This window comes from Humulus lupulus, chromosome 5 (assembly GCF_963169125.1).
Source record: "Humulus lupulus chromosome 5, drHumLupu1.1, whole genome shotgun sequence".
NCBI lineage: Eukaryota > Viridiplantae > Streptophyta > Magnoliopsida > Rosales > Cannabaceae > Humulus > Humulus lupulus.
The window spans coordinates 123,348,555-123,370,255 of NC_084797.1; positions in this window are offsets into that span (position 1 = coordinate 123,348,555).

The window sequence follows — 21,701 nt, forward strand, 5'->3', positions numbered from 1 at the left end:
AGGAAGGTGAATGGTGAGGACGACCAGAACGACACAAAGAAAAACAAGTCTGGGGAAAAATTCAAGCCCATTTGTGCCACCTACACTGACTTAACAGATACACGAGAACATATTTTCTTGGCAAATTCTAATCGCCTTTTGTGGAAGAAACCAGAGCCATTAAGGCATCAGAGGACGAAGATAGATCCCTCAAAGTTTTGTTGATACCACAATCATCTGTCATAATATCGATGATTTCCGACAACTAAAGGATGAGATTGAAACTCTCATTCGGGTTGGATCGTTAGCCCAGTACGCCCGAAACCGAGTTGCTCCCAATCAATCTACCAGGCAGAATTCTCGTCCAGCTCCGAAAACTCTGACAGGTCAGCCGAGGACTTAGATGGATCAGATGAATCATAACCAAGTTGATCCTCTCCCAATAGTAGGAGGAGATATAACTACTATTGCTGGAGGACCTCATTTGCTAGACACGAGAAATGGAGCCAAAAGAGGTATATATAGGAGCTAAAAGCTTATAACGGTATGGAATTTATCCCAGAGCAACGGTTATCAAAACAACAGTGGTTGGAAAAACAACCAATCATTTACACGAAGAAAGATGCAAGCCATGTTCAATTCCCAGATAATGATAATGAGTCCAGAATATCAATTGAAGCTTGGGTGGTGATTTAAAAGATGGTTGAAGTTGCTCATGAGAAACAGGCAACTCTAAGAACTACACTTCCTTAGAGACCTCCCCACCACTATTAAGTGCAGCCACCATCTCCTTTACTTCGGTTGTGACATCATCTTTCTTCAAGTCTATTGGTTCCCTCAAAACAACATCTAACCCATCCTCTCCATGAAAATCAAGAATTCTTTGTGACAATGAGTCCAGAATATCAATTGAAGAAACTGAATGAGCATCACTTGGATACCTCGTAGCCTAAAAAATATTAAAGCGAATCACTTCACCATCAAACTCCATGGTCAAAGTTCCCTCATGAACATCTATCTTAGTTCTAGTTATCTTTAAGAATGGAATTCCCAATAAAACTGGTGTAGAACATGGAACTGAATCATCTTACATATCAAGAATGTAGAAGTCAGCCAGAAAAACCAATTCATTTACTTTAACCAATACTATTGGGAAAGCTTTATACATGATCTTTATTTATTTTCATGTAGATCTAATATTAAACAAATTAATATGAGATAACCTAGAACATGTTTCTAAAATTGAATTCAAAGAGAAACAAAGATAAGAATACTTACACTGTACGCATCGGAATGAAAGAGTCATTCCTTCAGTTTCTCTAACTCTTGTATCCTTTCTGTCGCGGAGTATTATCAAGAAACTGAACCGTTCTTCTAATTTCTTTACAGTCTTCCAATGTATCCTTAGAATCACCTAGATTAGAGTGGGCAATTCTCAACACATAAGATAGATACATAGAGAAGAAGAGAGAATAACAAAGAGGCTTAGAAAATTACTTGTGTTTAGAGAGAATCTAAAACCTATCAGAAAATCTAACTTGTGACTTGTCAAACTTGTGTTTTGACTACTCTCTAAGCACTCCTTTTATAGACTTAATGAGGTCATTTAATTTAATTAAAAAATCAATAAAATAATAGCCAATTAACAGCCTTAGGTCGAAATTATCATGGACTTTAGGACCGTAAAATTTCCCATTTGATTATAAGCCCATTGGACTTAAAATTAAGGCATGTATTATTTTCTATTGATTTAATTAATTAAATAATTATTTAAATCCTTTATCAAATTAATTATTTATAATTTGAACCTTGATTTAAAATTATTTATTAATTTAGATACCAATTTATCTTAATTAATAAATCTGCCCTAATTTCTCTTTTCTTCTCTAAATTACATAACTTCGTGAAACTATCCAAAATTGACGTGGTCAACTTTGATAATTCTAATTGATAATTAAATCAATTAATTAAGATTATCTAAATGGTTTTATCCAAGGTACAATGGAGACCATGGGCCTATGAAATCAAGCTCCAATAAGTTATCATAAATCTAATAAATAAATTTACTAACTTATTAATTCCTTGTGGCTCCACTATAGACTCGGAATTGCACTCTTGAATTCATAGAACGCTCTATAACAAATATAGATACACTATTAATTATCCATTGTTACAACCATAATTGTCACTCAATCCTCTATAGACGGTCTACAATGAGATAGGACTAAAATACCATTTTACCCCTCATTGTATTTTATCCTTAAAACACTTAGTTCATTGTAAATGATATTTCAGTAAACTAATTTAATTACTGAAATGAGATATCTATCATTTAACAGCTTGAACCAAACTAAAAAGAAACCACCGTTTCACTTCTTCATCAAAAGCTATAGATGCTCATATCTATGATTAACACTCTCACTCAATTATACTACCGAGTTCCTAAGATGTAAGTATGGGCTAGTCCGTAGGGTAAGCTGGTAACGAACAAGTCAAAGAACTCAAATAATACAATCAGTTAGAATACTAACCACTCATAATTGAGATTGAATTGACCTATGGTCAACTATATGATATGACTAGAATAGATAATAACGGTATGTTTACTTATCTTATCAACTGTCAATATCGGTCCAATCCGATGTAACAAATATATCTGATCTTATCTACTTTGCTAAGGTTCTGGAAAGAACATAACACTGTAATGTGTAAGTAGATCATATCGTATTTGGCAAGTCAGTGTAAATCCTGTGCACTGATTAATCTTAGGACTAACTTATTTTGAACATATAATCATATTTATATTCCATTGTGATTACGTCACTATAAATAATATTAGCTATATGCTCGAGATTTAATAGAAGTTTATATTAAACAAATAATTATGAAAATAAAACATGTGAACAAAGTGATTGACTAAGTCAAAAAATGATTTCTATTCTTTTATTGATAATAAAATGAGATTACAAAAAAATTTGAGTTTTAATTAGGGCATAAAACCCCAACAAATACATCATCTACTACTCCTCTTGGATAGGCATTAGAACGATCCGCTAATTGTATGATCACCCCTGTTTCTTCAAGTGGTCCCAAATTTAAAGAGGTGTAAATAGAGTAAGGAAATACATTGATTGAAGCACTGAAATCTAACATACATCTTTCAATCATTTTATTACCAATAATGCAAGGAATAATGAAGGTATCAGGATCCTTACACTTTGGTGGAAGTTTCTTTTGAAGAACCTCCAATACATTTTTCCCCACACTCACCTTTTCATTCCCTTTTAGCTTCCTGTTATTGGTGCATAACTACTTCAAATTTTTTGCATATTGAGGTACTTGCTAATTGCATCAAGTAAGGGGATGTTCACCTCAACCTTGTGAAAAGTCTCTAATATTTCCTGTTCGGCTTTATCTTTCTTTGTCTTTCTCAAACGATTGGGAAATGGAGGAATATTGACATAATTGGGAATAGTTGGTTTAGGCTTGGGTGTAGTGGTTGGGGTTTCATCTTTGTCTTGTTGGGTCGATTGGGTAGGAGGTAATGACACATCATTTAAACTTGATGGAATAGTAGGTTGATCATAAGTCTTGCCATCTCTTAATGTGATGGCATTAGCATTTTCCCTTGGATTTCGAACAGGTTGTGAAGGTAATTTTCCTTGATTCTATGGCTCACTTTGACTTAATGAAGTGGAAATTTGACCCATAGTGTTCTCTAAATTTTTCAGGAATGCATGAGCACCTTGAAGAAGTACTTGAGTTTGTATATTGGAGGCTATTAACATATGTAGCATATTTTCCATTGATGGATCTTGAGTTTGTGAGATAATAGGTTGTTGAGGCTGAGGTCTATAGGTTTGTTGTGGCCTTTGTTGATAAGGAAACCCTGGTGGTCTAGTAGGTATAGTTTTTTGTTGATTCCCATATCGAAGATTAGGATGTTCCTTCCATCCTTCATTATAAGTTATAGCATAATGGTCATACCTTTGCCTAGGTTTCCCTGGGAACCCCCCATTACATTTACATGCTCATTGGTATCCTCTTGAAGTATGGGACATGCATCAGTAGGATGCCCCACCAACTGACATATGCCACAAGGTCTCACTTGCTGACCTAAAGCCATTTGTTGAACCATACTAGTTAACTGTGCAAGCTGATGCTCTACTTTAGAGTTTGTCTCATTTAATCCCTTAACTAAAACTTCTTAACGGACTCCAGACTATTGAGAGTTAGCTGCCATATTAGAAATTAAACTCCTAGCTGCAGTAGGGGTCTTGTCCAACAATGCTCCCCCACTTGCTACATCAATCATGCTCATGTCCAATGGAAATAGTCATTCATAAAAGTATTGGATTAGGATTTGTTCACTTATTTGGTAGTGGGGGTGGCTAGCACATAGCCTCTTAAACCTCTCCTGATACTCATATAATAACTCCCTAGTATATTGGCGAATACCACAGATTTCCTTCCTTATACTACCAACCTTAGATGCTGGGAAGTAATGCTCCAAGAACAGTGTCTTCATTTCATTCGAGGTATTAATAGCTCCAGGAGGACGGTAATCGAGCCATTCCTTTGCATCATGCTTCAAAGAAAATGGAAATTCTCTTAATTTAATCTGCTCTTCAGTTACTAGAGCAGGCTATGTGAAACTCTGACAGATGCTTATTCGGGTCCTCTCCTGGTAGCCCATGGAAAGATGGTAGTAAATGTATGAGGCCCAACTTGAGTTCAAAGTTAACATCCAACGTCAGATATTGAATACACAGAGGTTGATGGTCTAGATTCAGTGCCGCCAACTCTTTCAATGTCCTTTCCTGAGCCATCTAAGACTTAACTGATGTTTCAGAGTCAGAACCGTCATCAGATGGTAATGGTATTTGTACTGGATTGACTCTTTTTGAAGGTTGAAAAAGTGGATTGTCAATGATAGTCCTTGAAGAGCGAGACGAAGATGTCTTAAGATATTTCTTTATGGCTTGTAGTCTTTCTTGAGTATCATCGCCAGACATATACACCTGCAATAAAAAAAATAAATTATGCTAGTGAGTATGTAGTTAATTAAATTGAATAATAAAAAAGACTCACAATAGTCCCCAGCAATAGCGCCAAAAATTTGATGGGTGTTGTAAGCTGTATCAAATTTAAATATATTTTTTTATTCACTTATACCAGATACTTCAGTATAGCGGTAAATAAGGGTCAAACCCACGAGGACTATGATCAAATTATTATTCAAATTAAGAACTAAATTGAAATTAGAAAGGGGTTTTAGTTCTAAAATTTGAAAACATAAAATGAAATAATGATCAAAGAAAACCCTGGTGGATATAACGATATTAAAGAAATAGTCAAGAATTACTCTCCACCTTCGACAATCAATCTATCAACAATGACGAATAATATTCCATATTCCCAATTAAACTATTAACCCTGCAGATAACACTTAAGCAGTCAATTATCCCAGTTTTTTATACTTAATTAAAGCTAAGTGATCTTAATTAACTATTTTTACCCAGCAATAAACCCATTAAACATGCAATCTATTTAACCTAGTAAAAGCATTACACTCTATGGAAACAGGTTAATCTAGGCAACAAATTCATTAAGCATGCAATTCATTTAACCTAGGTTCTATTTTTCATCACAATCAAAATACCCATCACAATATCCTAATTGTAATTTATCACTCTACTTAGAATCCTAAACTATTAGGTGAATAACAATCCTAAGATGATAGTAGAATAATTCAAAACCCTAATTAGCGGACGTCTAAACAAGATTTTACAAGACCATGACAGTCAAATAGAAAAATAGAAGCAATTTAATATAAGGGAATAGAAGAAATAAAATTCATCAATGCATTTTAGATCTCATGTCTAGGATTTTGAAATAACTCTCAACTATAAAGAAAACTACTCCATAATCATATTCATATTCATAAACATAAATATTCAATGACAATAAAGAAGTTTTGAGAAGAAAGAAAAACTAGATTGAATAATGTAGATGATGATGTCTTTTCTCCTCCTCTGCTGCTCTAGCCTCTAAAATTTGCAATCCAAAGTTGTATTCAAAGTTAACCCTAATCCCTTTTATAGCCCACCAAAAATTACATCAAAAATTGAAATTTTAAGAAAAATGTTATCGCATGGCCGCCGCCACTGATTCCTGGTGGCCGCAGCCACTAAGTGTTTTTGGGCCAGTTTCGCATGGTGGCTGCGGCCAGGAGATTGTGGTGGCCGCAACCACTACTCTCTGATTCCCAGGCCGCGACCACTAAATGTTGGTGGCAGTGACCACAACCCAAAATCTGCTTGCGTGGTTTTTCTTCATAATCTTCAACTTTAAGCTCGAACCTCGGGTTTAGGGACTTCTGAAACACTTCAAACTTGTCACAAACTTCATTTTCTTGAGTCCTATCATTGTACATCCATTCCTAACCACAAAAATATATCAAATTCATCAATAATACCTTATAAAATATTTTATGGCTTAAAAATCAAAGACTCATAAAACAAAGCTAAGAACACCTAAAAATACTTGAAATTAACATTATCTGAATGCGAAAGGATAACAAATATAATATCAAAAATACCCTTATCAAACTCCCCCACACTTAGACTTTGCTAGTCCCTTAGCAAAACTACTAATAAAAATTAAAAACTAAACAAATAAAACATAAGTAATGATTTTGTTGAAAGCGTTAGTTGTCTCAAAGATTGATCAACCAAATGAGTTATAAGAAAAATCTGAATTCCACATTCCTTAGAATTTCAACTCAATGTCTAGTCACCACTTAAACTCGATCTATTTATGATTATGCACAATTAAACCTACCAAAACACAAACATTTGAATCAATTTATACATGCCATAATATATTTTATAGTCTCATATATAATAATATTTTAATGAAAAATATCCACTCCATAGACATTAACCAGTTGTTCTCCACTAATATAAACACACATAATCAAGAATCAAAAGGTCATTAAAAGCTTGTAATGTAAGGCTAAGGTTGAAGGTAGATGAAAAAGGAATATTTAAGCTTAAATCACACCATAGCCTATATATATTTTTCTATTCTCTAGATCTTTTCCCATACAATTAAAAAAAATACATAATCTCTCCCTTTTATTCTTTTCACATTGTTCTTACTATTTCCTCCACATTTAAATTTTATCAACACTTCTTTTTCAATATTTCTCTATGCATATTTTTTTTCATTGTTATTTTTTTCTTTCAATTCAACTCATTAGGAGAAATAGTAGATCATATACTTTCACCATATAATCCAACAAACCAATACAACTTCCCCTTCTTTCAATCCATAACCTAACCCACCAAATCAAACAATCATATATAAAACTATGGTGCAATGGATCACAAAAAGGATAAAAAATTTAAGTTGCAAAAGGTTTATATATTGGCTTATAAAAGAAAAAGATTAGTCATTGTGGCTCAAAAATGGGAAACTAGGATATTCAATTTCATAGGCAAGCTTGAAAGGCTCAAACGATCCAAATAACATGCCTTAATCATTTTCCTAATCATGTGTACTTAGGATTTCACCTCAAACAAATTAATCAATGGTTTCTAGAGTGGTCGAGACTATATATAAGTAATAGCATGCATAAATATCTCCAAATACTAGTGAAAAATTAAATCTAATTGTACACACATTATGTTTGAAAATCAAAGATCAAGCTTAAGTAACAACCACACAAGAGTTAAGCACACAATTCATGCAAAATTCATCAATTTCCTAGGAATAGTCTCATCTCAATCAAAATTTTTATCATCGACAAACAACTTTCATCACAACCATGCTTATGACAACCTAAACAAACTAAAAATGAAAAAGTAAACAACGACATAACATAAGCGGCATAACATAAAAACAACGCAACATAATAAAAATAAGAACAAAGCAGTTCAGTTTCAGTTGTTCCCTTCCCCCACACTTAAACAATACATTGTCCTCAATGAGAAATAAAATAAAAGAGAAAGAAAAAGAAAAGGAAAAAAGAAAAACTCCCTCAACCGAAGTAAATGCTCATTCATCAGGCATATCTACTTGATCATCTTTAGCTTCCTCCTCATTCTCGTCATCTTGCATCATGGGAATAGGTGGTGGATACGGCTAAAACCACAATGGTTGTAATGCCCCAAATTTCCTAATAAGGTCTAGGACCTTGATTAGGAGGCCGGGAGGGCCATAATTGCTTAATTACGCTATTTAATGATATTATGCATGTTTAGGTGTATTAAATATTCATGTGAACCCATTTGTGATTAATTGGGTGATTTTCATATTTTGGCCATTTCGGGCATTTTGAGCATATATGTGAAATGGGCGTGGTGCTTTGTTATTATTTGGTTATGCCAGGGTTACCCAGCACAAGACGATCCTAGGAGGTAAGCTAGTGGGAAAGTCACAACGGGATTTAAGCTTGACTTGGAGTAAGTCAAGGGGTATTTATAGCATTACCGGGTTATTGGGTAATGGGAATTAATATTTGGTGATAAATTGGGAGTTAGTAAGACCAGGGGGAAATTCCGGAAGTTTTGACTATAATGTCCCCGGGGGTGTTTTCGGGACCCCGAGCATTAGGTTTTATTGGAAGCTACTTAAGCTTGAAGTAACCTTTTAAGAAAATAAAAAGAACGTTCTGTACGTTCTCTCTCCCTAAAGTTCCCTTTTCGTTCCCGATCGCATTTTCGAAGGTATCTTGAGTTCTAGGACTCGGAATCAAGCGAGGATCGAGGTATAGCAATCCTAAGGAGAATTAGAAGCTTATTAGCCGGAGGATTTAGTTGGAAACAACTCAATCGGAGGTAATTCAAGTTTAAGTTTTAAGTTTTTAAAAGTTTTTAAGCTTGAATTGGACTTTGTGAATCGTTGAGTTTTTAGTTTGTTTGAACCTCGGGTTTTGGTGGTTTTGGACCATTGGGGAGTTTGGGAACTTTGATTTAATGATTTGGGAATGTTTAGACATGTTTTTGGGAGGTTTTAAAAGGTTAAAACGAAGGAAAAATGGCTGCCCCGAAGTTGGGCCGCGGCCCTGTTCTTGGGCGCCGCGGCCCTTGCTCGAAGAAGCAGGTGCCTTTTCTGTCTTGCTGGGCGCCGCGGCCCTTGGGTTGGGCACCGCGGCGCTTGCTTCTGGTGGTGCTGGGGGCCGCGGCTCAGGCAGGCTTTTGAGCCCGTTTGGGTGTTTTGACCCCGGGAACATGGTTTTAAGCCTCGGGATCATTCCTACTACCGGGATTAGTGAGGATTGATGTCTTGGAGGCTAAGTTTTAGTTCAAGGGTTTGTTTTAGAACTTGAACTCATTGGATCATCATTTGTGGTTGTGACTAGGTTAACACTAGAGGCTTGGATCAGGATCGTGCTTGTGGCTCATTTGTTGGTAACCTGTGCTTGGACCTAAGGTAAGAAAACTGCACCCCATATGTGACATGCATGGTTATGATTGATGCATGTTGAATGTTTAAATGTAAACATTGATAGCATAATGAATGCTTGGCAATCTTGCCCATTTGCATATGGTTATTGAGGCATGCTGGATGATTAAGTGTGATGCATGTGATGCACGAGAAACATGTGATTAGGGCATGCCATGAATGATGAATATGAGATTGGTCAGAGCTTGAGTCTCTGAGTTTGTGCATGATCATAATTATGCCAGCAACTGTTTAGTAAGCATCCTGAATGCCCTATTCTTGGATAATTGGCATATGATACACATTGATAGCATTGCTTACCTGTGCATGGTACTGACTAATTAGTCAGAATGGTCTTAGCGTGTATCACGCAAGCCATCAAAGATGAGGTCTATTTGACTATCAGCATTGAATGACTCAAAGAGCATTAATGCCAGACCGACCCCGAGGGTCGATGAATGAAATAAGCGCTTGGAGGCTAGTGGCTTACTCAGCAGCCACTCTCCCATTTGAATTAGTGACGTGCTTGTCAGTCACTCAGTATGGTTTACCAGAACCTATTGAAGGTTAGAGGCTTACCCAACAGCCACCCTTCCATTTGAATTAGTGACTTGCATGGCAGTCACTCAGTATGGTTACCAGAACCTATTGAAGGCTATAGGCTTACCCAACAACCACCCTTCCATTTGAATTAGTGACTTGCATGGCAGTCACTCAGTATGGTTACCAGAACCTATTGAAGGCTAGAGGCTTACCCAACAGCCACCCTTCCATTTGAATTAGTGACTCGCTTGTCGGTCACTCAGCGTGGTTTATCGGAACCTCAAGTGTTGCGACACTCATTTGATGAATATTATAAGCGCTTGAAGGCTAGTGGCTTACCTAGCAGCCACTCTTCCATTTGGTTGGTGACTTGTTTGGCAGTCACTCATCTGATTAGGATTGGCTTGATAGTCCTCCAATCAGAAGGCCAGGATTTCTTATCCTGGATACCCCAACATCTGTTTGAACTCATTGGCATGCTGAATAGAGCTATGATAGCTAGGCATGCCAGATATGATTTGATATCATGATATGACTGTTTATGAGCATATGAGTTTTCTTGCTGGGCTTCGGCTCACGGGTGCTTTGTGATGCAGGTAAAGGCAAAAGAAAGTTGGACCATCCTTGAGTTGGAGAGCTTAGGTGATGATGTGTACATATGCAGCTGCTCGACCAATACTTGGGCGAGGTTTGAAAGTGGAACTAGGGCTGAACCCTGTTTTGCCGCTTAGTACGGCTTGTTGTAAATAATCTTTTGTAATAAACTCTGAAATTATATTTTTGGGATCCCAATGTATACAGTAAACGTTCTAGTGAAACGTTTTATCTTAACCAAAGTTTTTAACCCCTAAACTGCTAATCATACTTAGTTACACGTTTATGGCCAAATGACTCGATTAGCGAGTTTAGCACTGTTTGCAATGTGCACTGTAGCGGTCCCTGGAGTTGGGGCGTTACAGTGGTGCAGGAGGATAGTTCACCATCTCCGTACCAAGGTGCATGCCTTTCATCTTGAAGCAGACATCTTGGTAGCTGGCCCACTCAATCATGCGCTGCTAGTGTGCTTGGAATTCAATAATGTGAGCATGCAACTTTTGCGAGGTATTGTACAGAGATTCCTCCACAAGTGTCATACGGTCCGCCAAGATCATATTTTTGGTTGATGGCGGTGGCCTAGCCTAAGTTTGAGGAGATGAGTTTGCCCTGCAGTGTCAGTGACCTTGAAGCGAGTGATGGAGGATCTATTCAGTATATGCATGGGCTGAAACAAAGGCTCAGAAGGATCCCATTTCACACCAGCTTGAGCACACATGGCGATGATGAGATGGGGATGGTGGGACCTCTTAGAAACATGTCTGAAACTGTCATGAATGGAGGACTTAATGATGTGCCCCACATAAATTGTTTTCCCCTTCAAGATGGCTTATAAAAGTATGGTAGTATCCACAATCACATCACTGAAATGTTTAGTGGGAAATAACTTTGCATTAATAAACTTATGCCAGGCTTTTTCCATAACTCCCATCGCCTCTCGCTTAAACTTAATAGGATGACATTTTTTAGTTAACTTCCATTGGGTGTTCGACTTGCACAGAAATTGGATATTCTCATTAAAGTCGGGTTTATCAACTATTTGACTATACTCATCATTGTCAATGCTAGGAAGCCCATAAAATTGATTTATAGCCGCACTTGAGAAATTCACATTGACCCCTCTCACTGTAGCGATAGCTGTGACTTGAGAAATTCCATTAGCATAAAACTCTCTTACTATAGGGATTACTGCAGCATCGGGTTGTGAAAAAAATTTCTTCCAATTTATTTTCTCAATCTGCCATGCAATGGATGGATACCCATGATGAATCTCCATATCAAACCCCTTCTCTTCAATCATCATTTTCTGTTTCACTACCGCATCTTGATTGTGTTTGAACGCCTCTTCATAAATAAATTTGGTGGCATAAAATTGAACCTCATATGAGGAAGCACCTTTGGTATGCTTTCTAAATCTCTTTGGTGCCATTCTTCACTTCAAAACTCAGGGATAAGCTTCCTTTAACACAAATAATCAAGCACTAAGGGAATAATTCAAGCTACCCCAAAAATATCAATTCAAACTCCTCTAATTAAAACAACCAAATATCAACTAAGCAAGTAAATACTTCCTCTTAAAAAATATTCAACCAATTCCCCTTAAAACTCAATCACACTACTCTTAGAACTTTCATCAAACACTTAGTAGGCATAAACTAATCCAATAGTTGAAAATTATGCTATAGTAATCCAGTCTCTCCAAAATTAAGATTATCACTAATATAACAACATAAACACTTAATCCAAGCCAATGAGCACAATATATAAGTAACTCATCCACCAAACACCATATAATCCAATATATCCCAAATCTTGTTCTTCAATACTCAAAACCCAATAATCAAAGAATGAAGAGAAGCTCCTTACTTGTGATTGACAATAGAAAGTCCTTGAAAGCTTGATTGTGCCAATGAATCACCTTGAAACTAGTTGGAGAACATCGATTGTCAAATTTGGAATTATGGGGTTTTACGTTTTGAAAGGGAATTTTTTGTAAAAGATGAGGATTTTGGTGAGAATAGATGAAAAAGGGTAGAGAATGAAGATTAATGATGAGAATTGTGATGAATTTGGGGAATCATTTGAGTGAAAATGAAGGAGAAGTAATTAAATTTTGTGTGAAAATGAGAGCCTTTTCGGTTTGGGGGTCTTTGTTTGTGTGGGAATTGGAAAAATTAAATGGGTTTTTTTAAAAAGAAAATTTGCTAAAATTGCACAGTGGCAGCGACCTGGGCTTATTGGTGGCCGCGACCATTTTGTTATGTTCTTAAGGCCGTGACCTAGAATAGGGCTGGCCACGACCAAAGCCATCTGGACCAAAAAAAAATTCTCTTCTTTTTTTTTTTCTCACAATTTTCACGGTTCTAGAATAAATAAAAAAATATTAAAACTAAGTTCAAAAGGAAAAAATTACATGGAAAAAAATAAATTAAATGAAAATGTCTTAAAAATAAAATAAAATACATAAACTTTAGCTAAGTTTAACGTCACTAGCTTGATGTAAAACATTTTCATACCTCATCAACATATTCCAGATCGAAGAGGTGAATCACAGTAGCTTGTTCCTCCTCAAAAGACTCATAATAAGGCTTCAATCTCTGGCCATTAACCTTGAGTATTTTTCCCGTTGATGGACTTGAAATTTCTACCGCTCCATGAGGATAATGGTGTTCCACTATTGTAACGCCCTACTGCCTTAAAGTCGTTACTAAGTGAGTTTAAAATGTGCATTCAACTCGTTAATCGAGATTTTAGGACAAAAAAGTGTGATTAAGCCATAAACAAAGTTATAAACTTTGAAAATAATTCCATTTACTGAAAATCATAAAGTGTTTGACACTCGGGATCCCAAAATACCGTTCAGAAATATTTACAACGTATAATTACAACCCTGGTCGACTAGACGACAAAATCTAAGTATTAATACAACCATCTCCCAAAATCATTGGCTGTGGCAGCCAGGCAGGCCAAACATGTACGCGCCACCTCACGCTCTCCGTATTCATGGTTGGTCGACTTTCCCTTGCCCTTACCTACACCACAAAGCACCCGTGAGCCGAAGCCCAGCAAGAAAACCCTCAAAAGCAGAAAACATATGCATAACAAACACATATCATATAAACAGGCCATCAATAGGCTAAACACATAAGGCCAAGCCGTCCCAGACGCTTTACCAGGCCCTGGGTTTGCGGTCCACACCGTGAGGATATCCCAGGTATCCTTTAGGGTCTCGCCCTGGCAACTCGCACTCCACGTGCTCAACGCTGCTCCCTGCCCTTTGCCGTACTCGGCCTTGCACTCAACGTGCCCAACGCCGTTCCCGGTAGGGCTGATCATTGGGCGGGTTGGTAAGGTTACAAGGCATTTTTACCCGTCCAATGTCATAATCGGGTTCGCAAAAGTGAACCCGTAACTTGCCCAATTAAGAAAAAAATAAATTTAACCCGTCCAATAGTTTGGGCGGGTTGGTCGGGTTAACCCGCCCAAACCGAAGTGGTATTTTTGTTTTACATTTTTGTAGTTTTTTTTTTCTTTTAAATACTAGTACTAATAGTGTGAAGTTTATCTTTTTAAGCTTAAAACAATATTTTAAATTTATAGTAAAAAAATAAAACAAAACTTAATTAATTTATATATTTATTTGAAAAAATTTCTTATATATTAATTGGCAATATATTAATAATTGCATCAACATTAAAAGTATTAAACAAAATAACATACATATATCATTAAAATGAAAAAAAAATTAATATAGTCCAAAGTCCAATTACAAACCAAAGTCCAATTACAAATATAAATTTAATTAAGTATATATATAAATTTAATATATTTATTTAAATGTATTAAAAATAATAAATTAATAATAAGTTCTTAATTGGGCGGGTCGGGTTATATTGGGCGGATTGATAATTATTTTCAAACCGCCCAATGTAACAATTGGGCGGTTTAAAATTTGGTCGGTTTATTCGGGTTGGTTTGGGCGGTTTATTCGGGTTGTAAAAATTTCTGCATAGCCCTAGTTCCCGGCCCCTGCCGACCTCGGCCTGCGCCGTTCCCGGCTCTTGCCGAACACTTACACATTTGCATTCTTTGCATAATAAACATTCACTTAACATTAACAAACTCAAACAAAGGGCTACGCCCTGCAATTCAAACATATTGGGCTCAGCCCTGCATACAAGCTCTATGGGAACAGGGGTTTTCTTACCTGCGCCCCGAGCTCTCCGAGCACCGATATCTCGAGCACAGTCCTCTAACTTGAGCCTCGCCGAAACCCTAGTCACAACACATTAACAATATTCATTCATCAAGTTCTAATCCATTAAATAACTTTGAGCCATATCTCTAATCTCTGGGACCTTAAATTCTATCAATCCGGGTGATAAAATCCATCCTGAGCTTTAACCTTTGAGTCCCCAAGCCTAAACACACTTAAAAATACAAAATGGCACTAAGCGTCGCGACCCTAAAAGACCATGTCGCGGCTAGCCTCGAAACAGAGGCTAACACCTCCCTGAAACACGCACGGGCCGCGGCGTACTTGACCAAGCGCCGCGCCGCGCCTCAAGCACCATGGCCTCCCAAGGTCGTGTGTACGCACGGGTCGCGGCATGCCCCTCCTAGGGCCGCGACCCTCGCCTCCAAACCCATAAATATCCATCTTTTCCTGCATTTTCTTCAAACCAACTTACCCAAAACCAAACTAGCAATTCCAGATAATCATCACAAAGGTTCTAGCCCAGTTTTAACATCAAAACCTATCAAAAACCTGCTCCAAAAACTCAGCTAAACACCCTAGAACAGATCAAATCCTACTCACATGCATTTCCTAAGAAAACAGTAGAAATCAACCATAATTCTCCCTTGCTGAGTTTTGATTCAGAGTTGATCCCCTAAATTCCCAACTTCAATTCCTCAAGCTCCAAGCCCTGATTTACTGGTTAGAATCTCCCAAGCTCTGCCCCAATTCTAGTTCTTGTCTTATTTCTTTCCCTTGCTTGTTTCCTTGAGTTTGTCTTAGAGAGTAAAGATGAGAGAGATTAGAAACTATCTTCAGCTGGGAAGGGAAAGTGAATGTCGGTTTCTAAGTCTCTAAAAGCTTCCTAGACTATGTTTTATTTAACTTAAGCTCTTAAGGTTACCTCAAGGCTCAGGGTGCCAATAACGTCCTCGAGGGCAAAATGGTAAATTTCCCCAATATTCCCTCCTAGACATTCTAACCTCAAATATATCTCCAAATATTTATTTCCATAACCCGATAAACCCATAATACATCTAACACCCAAAAAAAATACCCCTCGACTCGCCCTGAGTTGGATTCTCAACCCCGTTGTGACTTTCTGGCTAACTACTCTCTAGAACTATCTCGGATCGTGCTACACAGATATAACACACACATATCATATTTATCACATTTATGCTCCTAATATCCAAACGGGGCCCACATGCATATTTATCACATATTAGCATATTAAATCATATATTGCCCTCCGGGCACGCCAACCAAGGCCCTAAGCCCCTATTAGCCAATTTGGGTCGTTACAACTATGAATGGTCCAACCCATCGAGATTTCCACTTACCCGAAAAGAGTTTAAGACGAGAATGATACAATAATACTTTACGTCCCGCATCAAATGTTTTTTGCATAATTCTATTTTGATCATGAAAGTCTTTGGTATTTTCTTTGTAAATCTTAGAACTCTCATAAGCATCATTACGAATTTTCTCCAGCTCTTGTAATTGTAGTATTCTTTGTTGGCCTGCATTGTCCATCTCCATGTTACACTTTTTCACAGCCCACCAAACTTTATGCTCTAATTCAACCGGTAGATGACAAGGCTTTCCATACACCAACTGATACGGCGACATACTAAGTGGTGTCTTGTATGTCATGCGATATGCCCATAGAGCATCATCTAATCATATACTCCAATCCTTTCTATTTGGATTCACAGTCTTTTCAAGAATAGATTTGACTTCTCTATTCGATACCTCAGCTTGACCATTTTCTTGTGGATGGTAGGCAGTGGTTACTTTATGAGTCACTTGATAGCGCCGAAATAAAGCTTCAGTAGTTTTATTGCAGAAATGAGTACCTCAGTCACTAATTATTGCCCTTGGAGTGCTAAATCTCACAAAGATATTCAATCTAATGAACTCAACCACTATTTTTGTAACGCCCTGGATAGCCAAGACCGTTACACTGTGTGTTTATAAAGTGCTAAACTTGCTAATCAAGTCATTTAATTAAAAACGTGTTAATGAAACTATAAAGGAACTAGGGTTAAAACATTTTGGTCTTAAAAGTCACATTTTTCATTAAGAAACACTATCTGTTTACACGGGATCCCAAAAATAATAAGTTTAAGGACCGTTTACAAAAGTCATAAGGTTTAAGTACAATAATAAGCCATATGAAGCCAAAACAGACAGTTAGGCAATCCCTGTCCTGATCCACTCCTCGACCATGGCGATCGAACAGCTGGCTATGTACATTCAACCCCGCAGCTCTCCACCTCAGGATTGGTCCAACTTGCCCTTGCCTTTACCTGCACCACGTAGCACCCGTGAGCCAAGGCCCAGCAAGAAAACACAACAACAGAGCATAAGCAATCAACAGACAAATCAATATCTCATATTGCTTCACATAATCTCATCCATATAATCATTCAGTATAATCAAGTATTCCACATACAAAACATATCAACTCATATCATATACATTTCACAAATGATAACTAGGGCTAGCGCCCTTAGGCCGCTCCCTCCGTTATCCCATTGACTCCGGCCCGCTTAAACCGAGCTCAGTGAACATTAAGCTGTCCTCGGCTACCAGTGGCCAAGCCGCGCCCTGTGCGCAAATATTGTGTTCGACACTCTTAGGCCGCTATCACATGTCCCATGGCATGATACCATCATTGACATAATACAAATATCGGGAGCACTTAGTCCCATCACAAGCATATAGTCGGGTGCAGTTTTCTTACCTTTCAATTCACAAGCCTTGATCACTGGACTCCTTGAGCACGATCCCTCTCGAGCCCTAGCGCTCACCTAAACACAATCATAGGTCAAAGTCATCACCAAGCCTCAAGTCCAAAACCTAGCCTCGAGACCAATCCCGAGCCCCCGGGAAGTCCTAGTTCCAGCAAACAAGGTGGTGGAATCAAACCCCAAACCCTTGGTCAAAAACCTTTGCAAATAACCCTAAAATCCCTTTCTGGAAATAAGTTAGCTCTACAACGCTCATTGGAGGGTGCTATAGCGCTACAAACAGAAGCAAAATCCCCTCAGCATGCATGGCCTAGCCCTACAGTGCCCAAAGGCTAGCGCTGTAGCACTAGCCACAGACAGACACCACCTCAATTTTCCTTCCTACGATTTCCTCGAGCCAAACTCAACCAAAACTTCTCCAAACCTTCACCAAACTAAAAAAAAACCTTATGAACATACTCCACTCATCCCAAGCACCCCAAATACTCAAAACCCAATCACATGCATCCCTAATCCCAAAATTCACCATTGCCACCTCTAGATATCAAAACCTAGCAGAAACCAGTTAAACATCAAAGTTAAAGCTCAGAGCTTCATACCTTTAATGGGATTTAGATTTCAAGACAACCTCTACACCTCCTTAGCTTGCTCTTCCTCACCCTTTGGCCTGAATTCCCTAAAGTTCCCATCAAACAAAGCTTACACACCATAGCTCAAAAACCAAAACCAGAAACTGAAGAAACTACAAAACCTTACCTCAAGTGTTAGGGTGTTCTTGCTAAACCTCTGCCAATTCTCCAAGCCTAGCTTAGGATTCTTGATGCTCAGCCTAACTTAGCTCCTCCCTGAGCTTTGCTCCAAAATTCTCAAGAAACTGATGAAGAAAGCATAAACTGACCCTAGAGATAACCAGCTCTATTTTCTCCCTTTCCTTTTTCTTCCTTTTCCTTCTTTTCTCCCTTTCCTCAGACTTCTATATTTTTCTACAACTTCCACTAACATAAAGCCTCAATTTTACTTATCTCTATCTGCCTAATGACCACAATACCCTCCCCTTTAATCCCAAGTCCTTTAGTCCACTTAAGGGCATTTTGGTCATTTCGCCCAATACCCGCTAGTTCCTCGAGTGTCTCTAATATTTACCGTTTAATTCCCGATACCTAACTTATCACCAATTATATTCCTCGATGTCAAAATAAACTCCCATATACTCACTAAATTCCCATTTATACCCCCAGGCTCACCCCGAGCCGGGTATAAATCCCCGCCATGACTTTTTCGCTACTTTGCTCACTAGGATCGTCTCGAGTCACAGATCACAGATATATCCACATAATAATGTGGTCTCGACAATTATCACATATATCAATACAGTTATGCCCATAATGGCCAAAATTACTATATGCATACTAATACACATAGTCATGCATCTCAAATATTCAAATAGTCATATATCATGCTTTAAATCATAATCATGCATTTACTCATCAAAGTCACACATAATTCCCATTATGCCCTCCAGGCACACTAATCAAGGTCCTTAAGCCTTATTAGCGAATTTGGGTCGTTACAACTATCCCCTCCTAATGAGAATTTCGTCCTCGAAATTTGAGACTCATCTAGTATCTCTCGTCTGACCCCCTCATCAGCTGGAACACATATTTGTCCCTAATATCGAAGCAAACCAACCTCAGATAAAGAATAGTCCTTAGCTACTCCCGCTAAGACATCCTCTCTAACCCTCTGTAACTAAGCGTCTGCCAACTGCCCTTCTCTGATCCGCTCTAGCAGGGTCGGCTGCAGAGTAATATTAGCCAACCGACCTACCACCAACTCTATCCCTGCTCTGACCATCTCATCAGCTAACTCCCTTGAGATCTGGATAGAACTATACAACTGACCTGGACCTCTCCGGCTCAATGCATCTGCCACCACATTGGCTTTCCCCGACTGGTAAAGAATATCACAATCATAGTCCTTTACCAACTCTAGCCAACGCCTCTTTCTCATGTTCAGGTCCTTCTGTGTAAAGAAATACTTCAGGCTCTTATGGTCAGTGTATACCTTGCACTTCTCCCCATATAGATAATGTCTCCAGATCTTCAGTGCAAAAAACATTGCTGCCAATTCCAAGTCATGGGTAGGATATCGCTGCTCATACTCATTCAGCTGTCGTGATGCATAAGCTATAACCTTCTCATTATGCATCAACACACAGCCTAAGCCCAACCTCGATGCATCACAGTAAACAACAAACTTCCCTTCCCCCGAAGGGAGACTCAACACTGGCGCTGTAATAAGTCATCGCTTCAACTCCTGGAAACTATCCTCACACTTGTCTGACCAGACAAACTTCAGATTCTTCCGTGTCAATTCTGTCATCGGTGCTGCTATCTTTGAGAAGCCCTCCATAAATTTCCTGTAGTAACCTGCCAAACCAAGAAAACTCCGCACCTCCGAGGCGTTCCTTGGCCTCGGCCAATCCCTAACTGCTTCCACCTTAAATTGATCTACCTTAATCCCATCTGCACCTACGATATGTCCAAGGAATGTCACTTCTGGTAACCAAAATTCACATTTCTTGAACTTGGCGTACAACTGATGCTCCCTCAACCTCTGAAGAACCTGTCGAAGATGAAGCTCATGCTCTGCCTCTGAACTGGAATACACCAAGATGTCGTCGATGAAGACAATAACGAACTGATCTAGGAAATCCTTGAACACCCTATTCATCAGGTCCATAAAGGCTGCTGGGGCATTGGTCAAACCGAAAGACATGACCAAGAACTCATAGTGCCCATACCGTGTTCGGAAGGTCGTCTTAGGTATGTCCTCATCCTTGATCCTCAGCTATTGATAACCAGATCGAAGATCAATCTTTGAGAACACTGTCTTACCCTGCAGCTGATTGAACAAGTCATCAATCCTTGGTAGGGGATACTTATTCTTGATAGTTAACTTGTTCAATTCTCGGTAATCGATGCACATTCTCAAATGTCACATCCTTTTGAAGAAGATTGCATACGGGAGAAGCAATCTTTGATAAATACTTTATAAATCGCCTTTAGAATCCTGCATGACCAAGAAAGGATCTTATTTCTTTCACACTTGATGGTGGTGGAAGAGAACGAATGAGATCAATTTTTTTCCTTGTACACTCCAATCCCTTTGCCCAAAATAACATGCCCCAAAACAATACCTTGTTGCACCATAAAGTGACACTTCTCCCAATTCAATTCAAGAATAGTGTCAATACATCGTTTAAGAACTAGAGCTAAGTTGTGGAGGCACTTATCAAAAGAATCACCATAGACACTGACATCATCCTTGTAATGTCCCAAATTCCCTAATGTGGCTTAATGCCTGGATTAGGGGGCTAGGAGGGCCATAATTGATTTAATATGCAATTATGTGATTAAATGCATGATTTTGTGAATTATATTATGATATGATGATAATTGCATGCATGTGGGCCCACTTCTTATTATAAGGGCATTTTCATAATTTTGACTCGTTAAGGGCATAATTGATATTTATGTGCATGTTTATGATTTATGGGTGAGACCACATTATAATGTGGATATGTTTGAGCTATATGGCATGAGACGATCCTAGGATACAAGTTAGCGGCTTTGTCATAACGAGGTTAATTACTGGGCTCGGGGTGAGTCTGGTGGTAATTTGATGCTTATTACATTATCGGGAATGAACGGGTAATGGGATATGATTTAATTATTATTTGAGGAACTTGGGTGTTGAACCTCGATTTGGCCAACGACACAGAGTCAAAAATGTGACAGGAAATGAGATGACAATTAAGAGTTTAATCTAATGGTAAAGAAGAAACACCAACAATTTATAGTGGTTCGGCCCCATGAATGGTAATGACCTACATCCACTTAGTGCTATTATTAATATTGAATCCTAATGTCGTGATCAAAGAACTAGGGTTCTTGAGTTTCACAGACCTTGGAAGAATTACAACAAGACGATGGATAATTGCACTATATTCTCTCTCTTTCAATATTCAGAAAAAAGCTTCAAAGATCAAAAGTCCCCTCCTTGAGCTATTTCATGCATATTTATAGGCTCAAGGGGGGTTACATGGGCCATTGGGCCTTAACTCTCCTTAATATCCATGT